The sequence below is a fragment of the Schistocerca cancellata genome, chromosome 10, assembly GCF_023864275.1.
Source record: "Schistocerca cancellata isolate TAMUIC-IGC-003103 chromosome 10, iqSchCanc2.1, whole genome shotgun sequence".
NCBI lineage: Eukaryota > Metazoa > Arthropoda > Insecta > Orthoptera > Acrididae > Schistocerca > Schistocerca cancellata.
In genome coordinates, this window is record NC_064635.1 from 17,491,479 (window position 1) to 17,514,322 (window position 22,844).

At 44.1% G+C, this 22,844-nt stretch overlaps 1 protein-coding gene and 1 pseudogene across 1 annotated transcript in view; one reads left to right on the forward strand and one right to left on the reverse strand.

Moving 5' to 3' along the window:
- The window catches only part of LOC126106718 (uncharacterized), an 87,855-nt gene that overhangs the window by 60,283 nt on the left and 4,728 nt on the right, over positions 1-22,844 (reverse strand). The window lies entirely within an intron of this gene.
- Positions 6,092-6,209, forward strand: LOC126107165 (5S ribosomal RNA; annotated as a pseudogene).

The window sequence follows — 22,844 nt, forward strand, 5'->3', positions numbered from 1 at the left end:
GACTTTAATAAAGGTCGGATTGTAGCCTATTGCGATTGCGGTTTATCGTATCGCAACACTGCTGCTCGCGGTGGTCGAGATCCAATGACTGTTAGCAGATTATGCAATCGGTGGGTTTAGGAGGGTAATACGGAACGCCGTGCTGGATCCCAACGGCCTCTTATCACTAGCAGTCGAGATGACAGGCATCTTATCCGCATGGCTGTAACGGATGGTGCAGCCACGTCTCGATCCCTGAGTCAACAGATGGGGACGTTTGCAAGACAACAACCATCTACACGAACAGTTCGACGACGTTTGCAGCAGCATGGACTATCAGCTCGGAGACCATGGCTGCGGTTACCCTCTACGCCGCATCACCGACAGGAGAGCCTGCGATGGTGTACTCAACGACGAACCTGAGTTCACGAATGGCAAAACGTCATTTTTTCGGATGATTGCAGGTTCTGTTTACAGAATCATGACGGTCGCATCCGTGTTTGGCGACATCGCGGTTTATGCACATTGGAAGCGTGTATTCGTCATCGCCATACTGGCGTATCACCCGGCGTGACGTTATCGGGTGCCACTGGTTACTCGTCTCGGTCACCAATTGTTCGCATTGGCGGCACTTTGGACAGTGGACGTTACATTTCAGATGTGTTACGACCCGTGGCTCTACCGTTCACTCGATCCGTGCGGAACCCTACATTTCAGCAGGATAATGCACGACCGCATGTTGCAGGTCCTATACGGACGTTTCTGGATGCAGAAACTATTCGACTGCTGCCCTGTCCAGCACATTCTCCAGATCTCTCAACAATTGAAAACGTCTGGTCAATGGTGGCCGAGCAACTGGATCGTCACAATACGCCAGTCACTACTCTTGATGAACTGTGGTATTATGTTGAAGCTGCATGGACAGCTGTACCTGTACACGGTATCCCTCTATCAGGGAGACCGCGTGCAGAACACTACTGCCGCCCATTCTTCAGTACTGGTAGACTGTTTTGGATCTCAACTGACTCTTCTACACGTCGTCAACTTCAGCTGCTGGTGCTGTCTGAAGGTGGCGGAAGCCCAGGTCGGAACCGGTCGTTTCAGTAAAGTTATGAATATTATATTATTTGTGATAATAAAAATATGTAGACAGCCAAATAACGTTGTAAATTTAATAAAAGTTCATCCGATTACACGTATTTTTCCCATTTTATCAGTTGTAATGTAAATAGTAAAGGAAATGACTGTGTTGAAAATAAAAAGAGAAACTGACGAACGGGACTCGATCCAGCGATACAGCTATTACGGGGCTTGAACGCTAACCACTCGGCTGCCGCCGCTTCTTGGTTAAAATGGCCACGCGCAGGTATATATTTGTTGTTGTTGTGGTCTTCAGTCCTGAGACTGGTTTGATGCAGCTCTCCATGCTACTCTACCCAGTGCAAGCTTCTTCATCTCCCAGTACCTACTGCAACCTACATCCTTCTGAATCTGCTTGGTGTATTCATCTCTTGGTCTCCCTCTACGATTTTTACCCTCCAATACTAAATTGGTGATCCCTTGATGCCTCAGAACATGTCCTACCAACCGATCCCTTCTTCTAGTCAAGTTGTGCCACAAACTCCTCTTCTCCCCAATCCGATTCAACACCTCCTCATTAGTTATGTGATCTACCCATCTAATCTTCAGCATTCTTCTGTAGCACCACATTTCGAAAGCTTCTATTCTCTTCTTGTCTAAACTATTTATCGTCCATGTTTCACGTCCATACATGGCTACACTCCATAAAAATACTTTCAGAAACGACTTCCTAACACTTAAATCAATATCGATGTTAACAAATTTCTCTTCTTCAGAAACGCTTTCCTTCCCATTGCCAGTCTACATTTTATATCCTCTCTACTTCGGCCATCATCAGTTATTTTGCTCCCCAAATAGCAAAACTCCTTTACTACTTTATGTGTCTCATTTCCTAATCTAATACCCTCAGCATCACCCGACTTAATTCAACCACATTCCATTATCCTCGTTTTGCTTTTGTTGATGTTCATCTTATATCCTCCTTTCAAGACACCATCCATTCCGTTCAACTGCTCTTCCAAGTTCTTTGCTGGCACTGACAGAATTACAATGTCATCGGCGAACCTCAAAGTTTTTATTTCCGCTCCATGGATTTTAATACCTACTCCGAATTTTTCTTTTGTTTCCTTCACTGCTTGCTCAATATACAGATTGAATAACATCGGGGAGAGGCAACAACCCTGTCTCACTCCCTTCCCAACCACTGCTTCCTTTACATGCCCCTCAACTCTTATAACTGCCATTTGGTTTCCATACAAATTGTAAATAGCCTTTCGCTCCCTATATTTTACCCCTGCCATCTTCAGAATTTGAAAGACAGTATTACAGTCAACATTGTCAAAAGCTTTCTGTAAGTCTACAAATGCTAGAAACGTACGTTTGCCTTTCCTTAATCTAGCTTCTAAGATAAGTTGTAGGGTCAGTATTGCGTCACGTGTTCCAATATTTCTACGGAATCCAAACTCATCTTCCCCGAGGTCGGCTTGTACTAGTTTTTCGATTCGTCTGTAAAGAATTCGCGTTAGTATTTTGCAGCTGTGACTAATTAAACTGATAGTTCGGTAATTTTCACATCTGTCAACAGTTGCTTTATTTGGGATTGGAATTATTATATTCTTCTTGAAGTCTGAGGGTATTTCGCCTGTTTCATACATCTTGCTCACCAGATGGTAGAGTTTTGTCAGGACTGGCTCTCCCAAGGCCGTCAGTAGTTCCAATGGAATGTTGTCTACTCCCGGGGCCTTGTTTCGACTCAGGTCTTTCAGTGCTCTGTCGAACTATTCACGCAGTACCGTATCTCCCATTTCATCTTCATCTACAGCCTCTTCCATTTAATATATTTGACGACCGAAATTTTCTTGCGATTTTCTTGAGAAGTGCGCGCTACTGCTTACACATTTTGTTGTCCTCGTGGAGTACTACGAGTGTAGGAAGTTTGCAGTAAATCCGCGTTCCAAACGTCGTGGCCTCCCCTTGTAAATTGTACGCGCAGCCGGCCGGGGTGGCAGAGCGGTTCTAGGCGCTACAGTCGGAAACCGCGCGACCGCTACGGTCGCAGGTCCGAATCCTGCCTCGGACTTGGATGTGTGTGATGTCCTTAGGTTAGTCAGGTTTAAGTAGTTCTAAGTTCTAGGGGACTGATGACCTTAGAAGTTAAGTCCCATAGTGCTCAGAGCCATTTGTACGCACGTAATGTAAACAAATGCACTAACTCAAGGAAATTTAAAAAATGACTCTGAGCACTATGCGACTTAACTTCTGAGGTCATCAGTCGCCTAGAACTTAGAACTACTTAAACCTAAGTAACTTAAGGACATCACACACATCCGTGCTCGAGGCAGGATTCGAACTTGCGACCGTAGCGGTCGCGCGGTTCCAGCCTGTAGCGCCTAGAACCGCTCGTCCACGCCGGCCGGCTGTGCGTACAATTTACAAGGGGAAGCCACGACGTTTGGAAGGCGGATTTTACTGCATACTTCGTAGACTCGTAGTACTCCACGAGGACAACAAAATGTTAAGCAGTAGCGCGCACTACTTAAACCTAAGTAACTTAAGGACATCACACACATCCGTGCTCGAGGCAGGATTCGAACCTGCGACCGTAGCAGTTGCCCGATTCCAGACTGTAGCGCCTAGAACCGCACGGCCACTCCGGCCGGCAAGGAAATTTAACACTGGTAGGTCGAGTACTATTAAGAGTGTTTAGTGAACGGGACTTGCTACTGACTGCAGCACGAGTCTGCTGCCACCAACGTACACATTGCCAAAGAAGGATATAAGTGCAATCCGAGGTCTTCCGGACGCTTATGGACAGCCCTTTTCCCTCGCTCCGTTTGCAAAAGTAACAGGCTGGGGAGTAACAAGTAGTGGTAGTGGGAGTGGTCCACCACGGGCCATGTGATAGCTTGCCGAATACGTACGTGGATATGAATGTGGAAGGCAGTATCTACTCCCAGACTGGGAACCGCTATACTACGGCCTGCAGGAAAGCTGTTAAGTCTGTCACTAAACTATGCAACGCAGGATGCAGTCATCTGTACGTACGCCGATGCAGAGACGGACTCAGCTTACGCGTCCCGGTAAAGCGGAATGCGTCGGCGGTTAAGGGTCTCCGGAAAGGCTCAAAATCATGAAAAGTTCAATTTTTTCCTTTTTTGCTTTTTCTGAATCTGCAGACTATTACCTTTTAATAGATATATAATTTATTCAATTCCGAAGACTACAACTATTTTTAAATTTTTTTTGAAATGTGTTCTACATGGGCGTGACTCACTGTGGCGCTGTGCGATATGTTAATTACCTTGGTGACGGTGATTCTAAACGTTTCAAACATGTTCAAGGACTGAAGCCCTATGGTGATGATGTTGTAGTCCAGAAATTTGAGTGTATTGGACACGTACAGAAGCGAATGGGAACAAGACTTCGGCGACTGAAAGCTTCGTACAAAAAACAAAAACTCAGTGATGGTAAAGGGTTGGATGGGAAGGGAAGGTTAACTGACAGTGTAATTGACAAAATACAGAACTATTATGGAATGGCTATTAGGCAAAATACACAAAGTGTCGACGAAATGAAGAAGGCTGTTTGGGCTCTTTTTTTTTCATACTTCTTCAACCGATGAAAATCCCCAACACAGCTTGTGTCCCAAAGAAGAAGACAGTTGGTGTAAATATAACAAAGGATTGCTAACTGGTAAAGTGTACACTCATAAGCATAGTCTGCCTCATGCAATAATGGAGGTGACAAAACCTATTTTCAGAGACTTAGCAGCACCTGAACTGTTAAAAAAGTGTATTCACGGAAAAACTCAAAAGCCCAATGAAAGTATAAATAGTGTTATATGGTCGAGAATCCCCAAGACTGTATTTGTTGAAATAGAAACACTTCACTTTGGTGTGTATGATGCTGTTGGGACTTCGAATGATGGCAACATTGTAAGGTGCAAGGTATTTAGAAATATGGGAATGAAGATAGGTTCTAACATGGTACGAGCGATGCTTGCTTTAAACAAGGAACGCCTTCGGGCTGCAGACAGGGCTGTAAAGAGTCTAGAAATACAAGCAAGAGTAAACAGGAGGAGGAACAAGAGGAAGCTGGAGGAGGAGTTTGCAGAGGATGAAGATAATCCATCCTATGGGCCTGGAATGCACTAAAAAGTTAATCCAATCTTTGTCGCTCGATTCCCAAAACTTTTATTTTCTCATACTAATTACATGTTTTCTAAGGATCTTCCAAACATATTTGTTTCAAACTTTCAGTAAATGTTACACAGTACCTTCTGCATAATTTAACACAGCCTTTTTCCAAAAAACTGTATATTTTTGAATATATAAATAAAAAATTGCAAAAAAATGTTGTGAATTTTCATTACAATTGAAAAAAAAATCGTCTTTAATAACTGAACTAAAATTTTGTAAAATCCCTATGTTAAGTTGTAACCCATATTCCAATAAATAATCTGTAAAAAGTTCAACTTCCTACCTCAAATACTTTGTGAGGAAAGATGTAATTTATAAGCGTTATTTTAACATTGCAAGTATAGGGCGTTCCGGAGCCCCTTAAGCGCTTTCGCCCCGTGAGGGAATCATCGCGTCTCGCGGACACCGCTCGAGTGCCTCCATTCCCTGCGTCAGCGCCGCCAAATTCTGCGGATCCGACCGGAAAAACAGAGAGAATGGAGCGAGCGGACCGGATCGGACCGAAAGGTATCCGCAGCGCGAAGACAAGTCACGCCTCCGCCGCCGACAAAGGCGGGGAAAAGTCTCCGCGAGAGGGCAGGCCGCGCAAAAAGCGCCGCTTTCTCCGAGAAACCGCGCGCCTTTCAAGTTCGACATGTCGCTTCCTCCCGCGCCAGTTTACACGCCCCGTTGGCGCTCGTGCGCCACACCACAGCAAATTGGACTGCTCGGCGTGAATACCGCAGCGGGAACCCGAGGCGACCGCCGAGAAGTGATAGCGCAGTGGGAAGGCGCCGGAGTCACAAATTCCCGTCTGGCCATGCAGATGTACGTATCCCGCGGTCTTCGCCTGCGGCAACGGCGGTGCCGCAGTGGATACACCGGTTCCCGTGAGATCACCGAAGTTAAGCGATGTCGGGCGTGGCCGGCACTTGGATGGGTGACCATCCAGGCCGCCATGCGCTGTTGCCATTTTTAGGGGTGCACTCAACCTCGTGATGACAACTGAGGAGCTACTCGACCGAATGGTGGCGGCTCCGGTCACAAAAAACCATCGTAACGACCGGGAGAGCGGTGTGCTGACCACACGCTCCTCCTATCCGCATCGTCACCTGAGGATGACGCGGCGGTCGGATGGTCTCGATGAGCCACTTGTGGCCTGAAGACGGACTGAGTGCGATTTTCGCTTGAATCGCTTAAGATGAATGCTAGAGTGGTTTCTTTGAAAGGACGCGGCCGATTCCCTTCCCAGTCCATGTGCTCCGATTGCCCTCGTGGACGTCTTGTGTTCTGAGGGACTACACATAATGATTGAAACAGGAAAAATATCTCCCATGTAATACGACCAACCAAGGCACCTATTCTGTTCAAAATGCTTCTGAACGAAGTTCTTAAAGAACAGTCGACAACGGATGGAGGAATGGGCCAAGACGTGGATGTGGATTCCCCATGTGGTATATTATTCGCTGATAATTGAGTTCTGTTGGCTGCAGATGACTCAGATATAGAGTAAGTGACGAAGAAAATCGTAGAAGCGTATAAGGTCTGACTAACAATATTTTTTGCTGAAACAAAATATCTCTCTGCAGGATGCAAACACGACATAATCAATCATGGAAATATCAGTGAGGCATTTCAGTAGTACACTACTGGGCATTAAAATAGCTACACCACGAAGTTGACGTGATACAGACGCGAAATTTAACCGACAGGAAGAAGATGCTGTGACATGCAAATTATTAGCTTTTCAGAGCATTCACACAAGGTTGGCGCCGCTGCCGACACCTACAACGTGCTGACATGAGGAAAGTTCCCAACCGATTTCTCATACACAAACAGTAGTTGACCGGCGTTGCCTGGTGAAACGTTGTTGTGATGTCTCGTGTAAGGAGGAGTAATGCGTACCATCACGTTTCCGACCTTGATAAAGGTCGGATCGTAGCCTATCGCGATTGCGGTTTATCGTATCGCGACATTGCTGCTCGCGTTAGTCGAGATCCTATGACTGTTAACAGAATATCGAATCGGTGGGTTCAGGAGGGTAATACGGAACGCCGTGCTGGCTCCCAACGGCCTCGTATCACTAGCAGTCGAGATGACAGACATCTTATCCGCACGGCTGTAACGGATCGTGCAGACACGTCTCGATCCCTGAGTCAACAGATGGGGACGTTTGCAAGACTACAACCATCTGCACGAACAATTCGACGACGTTTGAACTATCAGCTCGGAGACCATGGCTGCGGTTACCCTTGACGCGGCATCACAGACGGGAGCGCCTGCGATGGTGTACTCAACGACGAACCTGGGTGCACGAATGGCAAAACGTTATTTTTTCGGATGAATCCAGGTTCTGTTTACAGCATCATGATGGTCGCATCCGTGTTTGGCGACATTGCTGTGAACGCACATTGTAAGGGTATATTCGTCATCGCCATACTGGCGTATCACGCGGCGTGATGGTATGGGGTGCCATTGATTACACGTCTTGGTCACCTCTTGTCCGCATCCACGGCACTTTGAACAGTGGACGTTACATTTCAGATGTGTTACGACCCGTGGCTCAACCCTTCATTCGATCCCTGCGAAACCTTACATTTGAGCAGGACAATGCACGACCGCATGTTGCAGGTCCTGCACGGGCCTTTCTGGAGACAGAAAATGTTCGACTGCTGCCCTGGCCAACACATTCTCCAGATCTCTCACCAACTGAAAACGTCTGGTCAATGGTGGCCGAGCAACTGGCTCGCCACAATACGCCAGTCACTACTCTTGATGAATTGTGGTATCGTGTTGAAGCTGTATGGGCAGTTGTACCTGTACACGCCATCCAAGCTCTGTTTGACTCAGTGCCCAGGCGTATCAAGGCCGTTATTACGGCCAGAGGTGGTTGTTCTGGGTACTGATTTCTCAGGATCTATCCACCCAAATTGCGTGAAAATGTAAGCTCATGTCAGTTCCCAGGCGTATCAAGGCAGTTATTACGGCCAGAGGTGGTTGTTGCGGGTACTGATTTCTCAGGATCTATCCACCCAAACTGCGTGAAAATGTAATCACATGTCAGCTCTAGTATAATATATTTGTCCAATGAATACCCGTTTATCATGTGCATTTCTTCTTGCTGTAGCAATTGTAATGGCCAGTAGTGTATATGGTATGCCCATACAATATATCCTATTAATCCAATGGATAATATGAATTAAATTCATATAATGTTCCGAATGATTCGATTTTCCCTCTTTCTTGACATAGTACCAAGTCCAGTTAAAATTAAAATATACTGGATCTATGGATGCCCACCATGTTCCCCAGGGCATAACGAAGCCGCCGCCAGCTTGCAGTACAGGACTCAAGAAGCTGTTCCCCTGGAAAACGATCGCTTCGAGCCCTCCCATCGGCATGATTAAGCAGGTATGGGGAACCATCAGACCGTGCAATGCTCCGCCACTGCGCCAGCGTCCTTTTCCGATGGTCACGTGCACATTTCAGTCGTAATTCCCAAATTCGTGGTGTCAACATTGGCACGTGCTCGGGTGGTCAGCTGCGGGGGCTCACCGTTAGGAGTGTTCGGTGCGCTGTGAGTTCGGACACACTGGTACTCTGGCCAGCATTAAAGTCTGATGTCAGTTCCGGTACAGTTCGCCGCCTGTCCTGTTTTACCAGTCTGCTCAACCTAGACGTTCTACGTCCGCCCCCGGTAACGGAATGGTCAGCGCTACAGAATTTCAGTCCTCTTGGCCCGGGTTCGATTCCCGTCTGGGTCGGAGATTTCCTCCGGTCAGGAACTGGATGTTGTGTTGTCCTAATCTTCCTCTGCGGACAGCGCACGAACATAAGACACACAGTACACATAAATCGGCTGAACACACAGAACGAACTACATGACATAACACGCGACCCGGAAAGGTGGACTGAACTCAACAAACTAACTGACGAAATCTCGAAGATCCAACAAATAGAATACTTGCGCAACAGACCCTACCGAAGGCAAGTCGGTCCAAACAGACGTCACGAGGCCCAGGGGGACACAGATATGATTAGCACCACGAGTGATGAAGAAGAAACAGATACAGACCAGGGCACCAACACAGATACTGAAGCGTCCAGCGCGGATGGTCCATAGTGTCAACCAAGTCAACTTCAAAGAACAGAGTGGAACAACCGACTAGAGGTGCACAAGTCACACACAATCCTAAAAACAGATTGCACCTTATATGTAAATAGTTAACAGCATCTCCATGTCTAATAAGAGCTTAAATCTGGGTACAAGGGACCTACGCCTTCCGTTAAGAGGGAGCGCACAGTCTGGATGGAAGGATCTTAATTGTGGTCCCTCTCTTTTGAGCCCAACCCGACGGATACCTATGGTAGATCGGGAAAAACCACCGTTCAGGTCGTGTTGTCGGCAGGGCCGGGAGGTGCTTGCGCCTGATGTACTCTACTAGGAGCCTTGTAGGCTCAACACAAACCGTTAGCGTCATTACCTTATTACTTTTACCACAAGTACCCTTACATTAGCAACTTTGAGCCGAGCACAAAATCAGTTACCTCTCTATTGTATATCGTAAATAGTTTAGCAATCTGGACATGGAGGTCTTAGTCTTAGTTTCTAGCTTTAACGTACTCTGATCTAGTTAAGTTAGTTTTTAGGATGGTAGATGTTAAAGGCGTGGTGAGCGACGGCCAGCGTCTTGAGGGTCATTCCAAGACCCGGGCCGCCGCCCACAACCAGGTGACGGGCAACATTATACCTATCCCTTCTCTATTCAGTTCTCTTCCTTCCTTCTTTCTAAATATTTAATTTCGATTTGGTTATTAATATCTTACTTGATTTTCTATTAGTTATAAGTTTTTCTAATGCTGCACAAAAAAAGAAGATATCAAATGGATGTAAACAAATAGAGCCCGCCTCCACGTGGCGGGACACGGGCAAGAACAGTGTGGAACAACCGACAAGAGGTGCACAAGTCACACACAATCCTAAAAACAGATTGCACCTTATATGTAAATAGTTAACAGCATCTCCATGTCTAATACGAGCTTAAAGCTGGGTACCTCTTCAAGGGACCTACGCCTTCCGTTAAGAGGCAGCGCACAATCTGGATGGAAGGACCTTAATTGTGGTCCCTCTCTTTTGAGCCCAACCCGACGGATACCTATGGTAGAACGGGACCCCGGACCCAGTCACAGCGGCTAAGTGGCAACATACGACCCACCATGAGAAATTAGATGGTGGGTCATAAAATATAAGCAGCTAGTGAAAAAAAAAAGTGTCCTAATCATTTCATCTCCCACGACGCGCAAGTCGCCGAAGCGACGGCAAATCGAAAGACTTGCACCCGGCGAACGGTCTACGCGACGGGAGGTCCTACTCAAAAGACATTTATTTATTTGTTTACGACGTTCGAAATGTGTAAAGAGGGGTGGCCTCCCAAAGCCAAGACGTCTGGGCGCAGTTTCATCCTGGTTTCGCCACGTGTTGAAGACGCTCCCCACAACACTCCTCGAACACGAGACAACTCGTGCAGTTTCCGATATGCTCGCGCCGAGCCTCCAGGGCATCACAATCTGCCCTCGGTCAAACTCAGGTAGACCATTCTAGAGGCGGACAGCATTTTCACAGATACTAAATGCACCGTAAGTGTCATGGAGGTAAGAATAGAGGGAGACGCCGTGACGTCACAGCTGCGAAGCTATGTGAAGCCGAGGGTAGCCGTCTCAATCCGACCAAAACATTGTTGCTGTTAGCTTGTGTGCATAGGCTTGTCGCTCGCTTTATGGTGACTTGTGTGGTGTTCGGATGTACGAATCGTTCTGATTGTGATGCGAAATCGAATGGAATAACATTTCATGTGTAAGTTGTCTCCTCAAGTGTGATTTTACAACTTCATTGTGAATGAACGTGTGCTACATCGGTACTTGTACTATAGCGTGTTTTTCTCCTGTATGATTTTAGATTTCCTAAAAATGAAAGTCGGAAAGCTCTGTGGGAGAATGCCGTGAGGAGGAAGAATTGGCGTGCGTCTAAATGGAGCACTATATGTTCTCAGCATTTCCGAGAAGAGGACATAGACCGAACTTCCCTTTCAACAGTAAGGCTCCGAGAAAATGCTGTACCATCAGTTTTCCCTACACACCCAAAACATTTGCAAAAGATATGTTAATTCAAAGAATTAAATTCTTAGTTTTCAAGTTCACGTTTCAGTATAATACGTACGTATCGTCGATGATCGAAGTGTTGAGTAACTCACTTTGTCTTCATCATGTACCAAATTAAAAGCTAACACTACATTAACTGGCGTAAAGTATAGGCCTAAACAGGACACTGTGTAGATTTGTCAATCTATGTACCGTATTTCAGTAAATATTGGTAGTAATGAACAGTGTTTCCCAGTAGTGTAACGTAACTGAAATGTCCCAGTACGTATTACAAACAAGATGTATTTATGGGGCTTTGGAGGGAGGGTATAGCTAACTTAATCTTCAGTTTCCATCATTTAGTTTGTGATACACGTTCATTACTGAATTAACCAAATTGTATCGTTTACATTGAAGGCTAGCTATTCGTAATATTACATTAAACTATTTTTAATCAGAAGAAACGCGGAATTTCGCCTTTACGAGATTTTATTTTAAACAAAAACTTTGAAACAACCAATCAGATGACGTTACTTGCGTATATGGTGCAATTAGCGATTGTAATACACGCAGCGCTATAGCACACTGGCAATGTTTTGGTCAGAGTGTCATGGCAGCGAGCCACGCCCCCATGGCTTCAAAACGTAGTACGGCTGGGATACGTAGCGCCATCTCCCCTTATTCTTACCTCCATGGTAAGTGTGTCTGACTAGCAGTCATTCCTCGCCAGGTCTCGGTGCTATCGCCTGGACGTGTTTACATCGCTAGTAGGTCGGTGGCCGTAATGTTCTGACTGGTCAGTGTATCTGTGTCACTATGACGTGTGGTGCAGTACTGAATAAGACTTACCAGCACTGCCACACTAATGTGTATCTTGCTTTTTGATATCGCCTCGTATCTTTCCAGGATGATTTAAACTTCAGCGACCACATAAAACTAGCCGTGATGAGGACAGATGCGAGAGATTTTACTGGAAAAAACTTTTACTCCTTTTGCGTCATCAGTCTTATGACTGGTTTGATGCGGTCCGCCACGAATTCCTCTCCTGTGCCAACCTGGAGGAAAAATTTGCGGACGAGTGGCGTCACTTACAAACTCCTCGCTGGACCATTGCTTATGTACTGCTCGTCGGATTCGGAACCCTTGCTAGCTTGGATTAAAGGGGGAGATAAAGTCGGGATCTCCAGGAAACGGTTCGTGGATTGTGCTGACCAATACAGAGAAGACGCTACGTCAGAAAATAGTAGCGAAGTGCAGAAAGACCTGCCGAGCATCGAAGCTTGATGGAGGGATCGGCAGCTGACCCTCAATATAAGTACATGTGACATACTGCGCAAGAGGAAAGACGCGGTGTTGTTTGATTGTCGGAATGCAGACCGAGAACTGGAAGCGACTTTATCAAATATCTGGGAGTATGAGTATAGGCCGAGGTAAGAAAGATGCGGGTCTAAGACTCATTGTAAGAATCCTTAGAAAATGGACTCCATCCACAAGAGAGGTAACTGGCAAAATTCTCGTTCGACCATTAATTGCATACTGGCTGTCAGTCTGTGATCCTTACCGGACAGGATTAGAATAAATTCCGCAAGGCGTTCGATACAGTTCCCCACAGTCGTTTAATGAGCAAAGTAAGAGCATTTGGACTATCGGACCAATTGTGTGATTGGATTGAAGAGTTCCTAGATAACAGAACGCAGCATGTCATTCTCAATGGAGAGAAGTCTTCCGAAGTACGAGTGATTTCAGGTGTGCCGCAGGCGAGTGTCGTAGGACCGTTGACATTCACAATATACATAAATGACCTTGTGGACGACATCGGAAGTTCACTGAGGCTTTTTGCGGATGATGCTGTGGTACATCGAGAGTTTGTAACAATGAAAAATTGTACTGAAATGTAGGAGGATCTACAGCGAATTGACGCACGGTGCAGGGCTATGGCAATTGAATCTCAATGTAGACAAGTGTAATGTGCTGCGAGTACATAGAATGAAAGATCGCTTATCATTTAGCTACAATATGGCAGGTCAGCAACTGGAAGCAGTTAATTCCATAAATCATCTGGGAGTAAGCATTAGGAGTGATTTAAAATGGAATGATCATATAAAGTTGAACGGCGGTAAAGCAGATGCCAGACTGAGATTCATTGAAAGAATTCCTAAGGAAATGCAATCCGAAAACGAAGTAGGTTACAGTACACTTGTTCGCCCACTGCTTGAAAACTGCTCAGCAGTGTGGGATCCGTACCAGATAGGGTTGATAGAAGAGATAGAGAAATTCCAACGGAGAGCAGCGCGCTTCGTTACAGGATCATTTAGCAATCGCGAAAGCGTTACGGAGATGATAGGTAAACTCCAGTGGAAGACTTTGCAGGAGAGATGCTCAGTACCTTGGTACGGGCTTTTGTTGAAGTTTCGAGAACATACCTTCACCGAGGGGTCAAGCAGTTTATTGCTCCGTCCTACGTATATCTCGCGAAGAGACCATGAGGATAAAATCAGAGAGATTAGAGCCCACACAGAGGCGTACCGACAATCCTCCTTTCCACGAACAACACGAGACTAGAACAGAAGGGAGAACCGATAGAGGTACTGAAAGTACCCTCCGCCACTTGCGGAGTATCGATGTAGATGTAGATGTAGAGATGCAGAATTTATTTTTCTTCAGTCTACGATCACAAAATTTTTGTATACTAACGGTTTCGGTTGGCGGTGACCATCTTCAGGTCTGTTTTGAGACAAGTCCAAATATAAGAAAGCTATAGCAAATGGTTGTAAAACAAGACTGAAGATCGTCACTGCAGACTGAAACCGGCAGTCTGAGAACAAACATTTTGTGCTCACAGATTGAAATAAAAGCGATTTATTCTGCAGTTTACGGTTCCCTGTTTTATTCGCGGCGATGTCGCAGCTTGTGGGACTGATACAGTAAACAGAGAAAATCCAAAGAAGAGCAGCGCATTTCGTCACAGGTTCGTTTAGTGAGGGTGAAAGCGTCACATAGGTGCTCGTCTGACTGTAGTGGCAGAGGCTGCGACAGAGGCGTCTTGCATCAGGGTATGGTTTGTCGTCGCCGTCGTCGTCGTCGTTGTTGTTGTTGTTGTTGCTGTTGTTGTGGTCTTCATTCCGAGTACTGATTTGATGCAGCTCTCCAAGCTACTTTGTCCCGTGCAAGCCTCTTCATCTCCGAATAACTGCGGCAAACTATATACATTTGAAACTAGTCACTAAAGTCAACTCTTGATCTTCACGTGATTCGCTATTAAAATTTCGACATCATCGTCCCTACAACATAATGCTGCCTCCTACATAAACTGATTTCCACTTCATGGCGCGTTGATGCAGCAGCCAGTGTGTAGAATGTGGTGGAAACAACAGCCTTGGTTGCAGAATTACTTTTATTGCTGTATTTATTCATGACGTGCGTTTTGCCTAATACAAGGCATCTTCGGATTGATCAGTATAGTGTCGGTAAGCCGGTTTTGGATGCGACGATTAGGGCATCGTCTGAAATAGACTGTCCTCGTCGATTTATTTTACTATATATGACGAGAGCCTGTTAGTTCTGTCGATGCCCTCATCGTGGCACCCAGTACCCACTTACCGACTTTACACTGGTCTATCTGAAGATGCCATGCATTAGGAATCAATAAAGCAATAAGATATTTGCTTGGAAAGTTGATCGGAGGGAAATTAGAAAACGGACTGGAACACGATGGTATCTTGAAAGAAAGAGACGTCATTCTGAACGGATGTAACATATTTGGACACAAAGGAAGGACAACTATCAAAAGTAACATTGATAGATTGTACCTCGCATGGTCCTATTGGGCCCACACGTGAATAATAAAGCAATAAAATCAGTTCTGCAATCAAGACTGTTGTTTTCACCGCTTCCTATGTGTATATCGCGAAAATGTCATGAATGCAAAACTAGAGAGACAGAAAGTAGAGATATACCTGCCTTTCCAGCTTAAATAGTCCCCAGCACGACAAATCCAGACATTAAGTTTTTGTATATCCATCCTTTCGACTGGAGGTCTTGGACACACGGCCGTTCACTGTGGTAAAAAATGAGACGCCTACATCCACCCTTATGATCTTGTTTATTGTGTAGCTACCAGTTTCGCCGCTTCAGTGCGCCATCTTCAGGTCTTACTTCATGCTGAAGTGGTTATCACAATCCATATAAACGCTGCATCAGTTGGAAGTTAATGATTGGAGTGCTGACGTCACAGTTACAGACAGTCTGCGTAAACCAGTTATGTTGGCCACTGACGCTGCGTATAGGTTGATTCACGAAGATATGCAAATATTTTAATATGTTATCCTACAAGTAGAACTAAACAAAAAATGTTCACGTAAACATACGTCCGCAAATGTTTAGTCGTGGAGTTACGGCTAATAAAAGATTTTGCCTGAAATTTAGCAACTTCGCTAATATGAGGCCATCGCAAAACTGTACGAGGTTAAAGTAAAACACGATTTCCACTTATTTTGTTGTTATTGGTCAGGTGAGTCTAATAAAGCATGTCCCAGACGTGTATCTTCAGTAGTTTTCCAGAACATCCAGAGAAGCAAAGATTTTTTTACAAGTAAATTTGTTTACTTTCCATTAAGAATGTAGAAACGTTTATGTGATTGTTGACGACCGCTAGTGAGTTGTTTTTTTTTTTTTTCAACATTTGTGATGAATGTATTGTGACATTGTATGCACACTGTACAAGTTCCATAATACTGAGGTTTGTTTTTCCCGGTTTAACATGAATACACGTGTGCTATGGTATTAATAAAAGCAGATTATCTGACAAATTCACAGAGTTTTAGGTAACGTTATTACCATCATTTTTCCAAAATTAAATTCTCTACATTTTCTGTTGAAAGCTTCGTGCAATTGTATGGAATTAAAAAAAAATAGGCCAAATAGTTAGTAAATTAGAAAATTTTACGAAATTTCGTCTTTGTTTCTGCGGATGTTCCGGAAAACTACTGCAGAGACATGTCTGGGACATGTTTTATTGGCCGGCCGATGTGGCCGAGCGGTTCTAGGCGCTCAGTCCGGAACCGCGCGACTGCTACGGTCGCAGGTTCGAATCCTGCCTCGGGCATGGATGTGTGTGATGTCCTTAGGTTAGTTAGGTTTAATTAGTTCTAAGCTCTAGGGGACTGATGACCACAGATGTTAAGCCCCATAGTGCTCAGAGCCATTTGAACCATGTTTTATTAGATTCACCAGACCAATAACAACAAAATAAATGGAAATCGTGCTTTACTTTAACCTCGTGCATATTTGCGATGGCTTCATAGAAGCGAAGTTGCTAAATTTCAGGCAAATTCTTTTATTAGCCGTAACTCCGTGACGAAACATTTGCGGACGTATGTTTATGTGAACTTTTTTGTTTAGTTTTACTAGTAGGATAACATATTAAAATATTTGCATATCTTCGTGAATTACCCTGTATATGGATCGTGGTAACCCCTTCAGCGTCACCTAAGGCCTGAAGATGGCGCATCGAAGCTCCGAAACTGGTAGCTACACAATAAGTAAGATCACAGGGGCGTCTGTAGTCGTTTCATTTTCTAGCAATCGAGATATCATGTTATAGCTCTCTCCTTCATGCACACCAGTTACCAAGTACTACATCGCCCGTATTCTATTTTGCTGGCCTCCACCGCCGTATAACGGCCGTATAACACTGCAGGTGAGACCCTCTAAATTGACTTTCGAGACGCCAGCAGCGCGGTTTGCTTTCTGCCTGTGCAATAAACGGGAGAAACTTACGTTCCGTTTACTGTCGTAATTAGCTCCTAAGTAGCGTGATCTAAATCAGCCGAATGTGGGTCAATGAGACATTTACGGTAGCGTCTGACTTACGGTGCTGATGGACGCAAGGGAAAAGTAGACACCCCTGCAGCAAGTAATAACGTACACGTGCAGCGAAACCAGCTTTCCTTAGCCGAGATCAGCTACCACACGTCTGTGTTGTGGCTTCCAGTATTTACCCCGCATAATGTCCCTCGTTAGCAGACTTTACGCCAAATGTCACGGTTTAAACTCCAGTCGTCTTCGCACTGTTTCATGAGCGAGGCCATGTGACACTGTTGACGGTGATCCGTCTTCGGGTGGGGAAGTTAAGCTCGCCGGCCCACCTCCGTGCTATTCGAGAGCAGTAGTTTGTGTGTACTAGCATCGGGATTCAGTCTATCTTCTCTCGTGCTCATCTTTGGGCCACCAACATAGCACCACACTCACTACACTCATCTACTTGTACATTTACATTGTTGTTGTTGTTGTGGTCTTCAGTCCTGATCCTATTTTGATGCAGCTCTCCATGCTACTCTACCCTGTGCAAGCTTCTTCATCTCCCAGTACCTACTGCAACCTACATCCTTCTGAATCTGCTTAGTGTATTCATCTCTTGGTCTCCCTCTACGATTTTTACCCTCCACGCTGCCCTCCAATACTAAATTGGTGATCCCTTGATGCCTCAGAACATGTCCTACCAACCGATCCCTTCTTCTAGTCAAGTTGTGCCACAAACTTCTCTTCTCCCCAATCCCATTCAATACTTCTTCATTAGTTGTGTGATCTACCCATCTAATCTTCAGCATTCTTCTGTAGCACCACATTTCGAAAGCTTCTATTCTCTTCTTGTTCAAACTATTTATCGTCCACGTTTCACTTCCATACATGGCTACACTCCATACAAATACTTTCAGAAATGACTTCCTGACACTTAAATCTATACTCGATGTTAACAAATTTCTCTTCTTCAGAAAAGCTTTCCTTGCCATTGACAGTCTACATTTTATATCCTCTCTACTTCGACCATCATCTGCTCCCCAAATAGCAAAACTCCTTTACTACCTTAAGTGTCTCATTTCCTAATCTAATTCCCTCAGCATCACCCGACTTAATTCGACTACATTCCATTATCCTCGTTTTGCTTTTGTTGATGTTTATCTTATATCGTCCTTTCAAGACACTGTCCATTCCGTTCAACTGCTCTTCCAAGTCCTTTGCTGTCTCTGACAGAATTACAATGTCATCGGCGAACCTCAAAGTTTTTATTTCTTATCCATGGATTTTAATGCCTACTCTGCAATTCACACTCAAGTGTTTGGCAGATGGTTCATCGATCCACTTTCACGCTATTCCTCTACCTTTGCACTCTGGAACAGCGTGCGGGAAAAAGTGGTTCAAATAGCTCTGAGCACTATGGGACCTAACTTCTGAGGTCATCAGTCCCCTAGAACTTAGGACTACTTAAACCTAACTAACCTAAGGACATCACACACATCCATGCCCGAGACAGGATTCGAACCTGCGACCGTAGCGGTCGCGCGGTTCCAGACTGTAGCGCCTAGAACCGCTTGGTCACTCCGGCTGGCTTTTAGTGATTTAGTTGACTGAGTTATCCAGTGATTCTTCTGAGTGAAGTCAGTCTGTAGTACTTTCATCAAGTGAAATAAAGCAATGGTTCAACCGCGCGGGAAAGAAGGAACAGTTAAACCTTTGCGTGCGATCTCTGATTTCTCTTATTTTAATTGCGGTGGTCATTTCTCCCTATCTAGGGGTGGGCGTCAATATTTTCGCATTTGGGGGGAGAAAGTTGGAGATTGAAACTTCGTGGAAAGGCCTCCTCGCAACGAAGACAGCCTTCGTTTTACTGTTTGCCACATCAACTCTGTCCCCTATTTCTCGGTGATACAAAAGTTGCAGCCCTTCTTGTACGTCCTCCTCAGTCCTTTCTGGTAATGACCATACTTCACAGAAGAACGAACAAGCTTAGTGCTTGCATTTCTGTAGTAGATCCGTTGGATCTTCTTAGCGTCCTATCAATACAACATAGTCTTTGGTTTGCCTTCCCAACAACATTATCTCTGGGATCGTTGCAGTTTACGTTGTTCGGAATTGTAGTTCCTAGGTAGTTAGATGCAACATATACCCTAAGACACAGGTCTCGCGGAACAAGAAAACCATTTCCAGTCAATGATCGGTTCAGTTAGGCCAGAGGATCCAGTCCCTGTAAGCACAGTCCACACCATTAATTATTATTAACGTCCGTGTTCATCAGGTACATTTTAGTGATGTGAGATAAAGTATGTGTGTGGGTAACCTATTTTCAGAGACTTAGCAGCACCTGAACTGTTGAAAAAGTGTATTCACGGAAAAACTCAAAACCCCAATGAAAGTGTAAATAGTGTTATGTGGTCGACAATCCTCAAGACTGTATTTGTTGGAATAGAAACACTTCACTTTGGTGTGTATGATGCTGTTGCGACTTTCAATGACGGCAACATTGTAAGGTGCAAGGTATTTAGAAATATGGGAATGAAGATAGGTTCTAACATGGTACGAGCGATGCTCGCTTTAGACAAGAAACGCCTTCGGGCTGCAGACAGGGCTGTAAAGAGTCTAGAAATACAAGCAAGAGTAAATAGGAGGAGGAACAAGAGGAAGCTGGAGGAGGAGTTTGCAGAGGATGAAGATAATCCATCCTATGGACCTGGAATGCACTAAAAAGTTAATCCAATCTTTGTCGCTCGATTCCCAAAACTTTTATTTTCTCATACTAATTACATGTTTTCTAAGGATCTTCCAAACATATTTGTTTCAAACTTTCAGTAAATGTTACACAGTACCTTCTGCAGAATTTAACACAGCCTTTTTCCAAAAAACTGAATATTTTTGAATATATAAATAAAAAATTGCAAAAAATGTTGCGAATTTTCATTACAATTGAAAAAAAATCATCTTTAATAACTGAACTAAAATTTTGTAAAATCCCTGTGTTAAGTTGTCGCCCATATTCCAATAAATAATCTGTAAAAAGTTCAACTTCCTGCCTCAAATACTTTGTGAGGAAAGATGTAATTTATAAGCGTTATTTTAACATTGCAAGTATAGGGCGTCCCGGAGCCCCTTAAGGAGCCAGCACCAGCTTTGCACAGTGCCTTGTTGACGACAACAACGGCTTCGTGGGGCCTGCGACACACTCGACCTCTACCATCATCTCTTACCAGCTGAAACCGGGACTGATCTGACCAGGCCACGGTTTCCCAGCCGCCTACGGTCCTGCCGACAGGTCACCGGCCCAGGAGAGGCGGTGCAGGCGATGTGGTGCTGCTAGCAGAGGCACTCGCATCGGCCGTCTGCTGCCACAGCCCATTAATGCCAAAAATCGCTGCACTTCCTAATGTTTATGTCCGTCGTACGCCCCACACTGATTTTTTGTAAGTAGGCTGTTTAGGTTTTTATATTCGTAACGTCACGTAGCGCTCTGTATGGAAATCACTGACTGTGCTGTGTGCAGTCTGTGGCTCGTTGGCGTTGTTGGAATAGTCGCTATTGTTGGATGTGAACAGCGCGATTACAGTGTTGCCAATTTAGCGACTTTGTCGCTAGAAATGGCGACTATTGCCTTCGTCTTAGCGACAAAAAAAACTTTTTAGCGACAAAAATTATTTAGCGACTTATCTGGCGACTTTTGGAGTACTGACGACTTTTGCAGTACAAATGAAAACTATTTTGGTCCAGTATTTTCAGTAACAAAACTAAGATTTTAACTATAGAATGGGTACTACACTGACTTTGTTCTAGATTTACTAAGTTAAATTAAGTTCTTAGCGGATCATGTAGCACTGTTCAGCATTTAGTAAACCTGAATGTCAGAATTGCCTACAGAGTAAGAAAACCTTGACTATAGAACAATTCATTATTCATTACCCACTAGCCTGCTATCATCGATAGCGTATCGATCTATAATTCTTCAACTTTTGAACTACCTTTATTTTTCGAATTGACAAAAAACATACATAATATTAAGTATAATAAAATACATTTCTGTCCAGCAATCTCTAATTTTTGGAGATGTTAACTCGCAGTCAAATTATTAACACATGCACAGTGGTAATGCAAGGACAATTCGGTAGGGGTATATCAGACATTATTACGTTTTAAACAATGAACAGTAGGACTGATATCGAGTTACCGAGTGAGTAGATTGTTTCATGACCTCTAGTTCGCCTCAATTTGAATGTATTTTCAGTAATTATAAATTGGCGAAACTCATGTTGTGGTGGCTTACATAATGGATTTACCGCAGAAGAAGAAGCAGTACGCTCATAAATATCGGGATGTGTGGGAAGCAGAACCTGAATTCAATGGGTGGCTGAAACCAGTCGCTGGAGACTTATCCAAGGCAAGATGTCAAGTATGTGCAACAGAGTTTTATGCTAAATTGTATGATATTAGAAAGCATTCGAAAACTATTAACCATAAACAAAAAATTGATTAAAAAAAACACAAACCACCTTACCTGTGAAAATTGTTCCGAAAACTACAGTTAGAATAGCAAGCAGAGAGGAAGCTGCCCTTTCTTTATTTATTGCTGAATATTGTTCTATTTTAGCTGTAGATCATTTAGCAATACTGTGCAAGAAGGTGTTTTACGGTGATAAAACATGTAATTACATCATACAAAGTGCACTAACATTATAACAGAAGTTTTGGCTCTATATTTTACACAATAATTGGTTGAAGATATAAGTGACCAAAAATACAGTGTACTAATAGATGAATCCACAGATGTATCAATATCTAAAATGCTAGGTATAGTTGTACGGTACTATAGTGTAAACAACCAAACCATTAGATCAGCATTTATCAAACTCGCTGTAGTAGAAACTGCAGACGCAAGAAATCTGGCTGCTGTTCTTGTGAATTCTTTGAAAGATCGCAAACTTCCAATCGCTAATATGGTAGGAATTGGCACAGATAATGCTTCTGCAATAGTTGGAATAAACAATGGGCTTTACGAACATCTCAAGAGACAATATGGTTTGAAGCATCTGGTAGTGATCCGTTGCATTTGTCACTCTCTTCAGCTTGCAGTTTCGCACGCCTCAGTGAATACCAACTACAGTTCTGTCAGAGCATGAAACAGAAGAGTTATTCGATCTTCTGAGTGACGACGATGAATAGCTCACATACCGGTATGTATATATTTTGTAACCTAATTTGAATTCTTGCTTTCTTTTGTTACAAATATAGTTGTATATTTCTAGTATATTTGACTACTGTGATTGAAACAACAATTTATGTGTTGCGTCAATTATGATAACATGTTTAATTAAACGTTAGTGTATTTTATAAGTATGTTGTTGCAAGCGATGCGTCATTTAATTAAGACAATATAGCAATTAGGTATGAGACAATTTTTATTAATATTTCATTGAACCCCCCCCCCTCACCCCCACTGGTTTATTGCACCATTCACAGCACGAAATTTTCAGTACACCCCTAGTAAACTCAGTTTTAGCGACTTTCTAGCGACTTTTGATATTGAATCTAGCGACTCGGGTTTTTTATAGTTGGCAACACTGAGCGCGAAGCGTTGCGCAGTTGGAGGTGAGCCGCCAGCAGTGGTGGATGTGGGGAGAGAGATGGCAGAATTTTAAGAGCGGATGA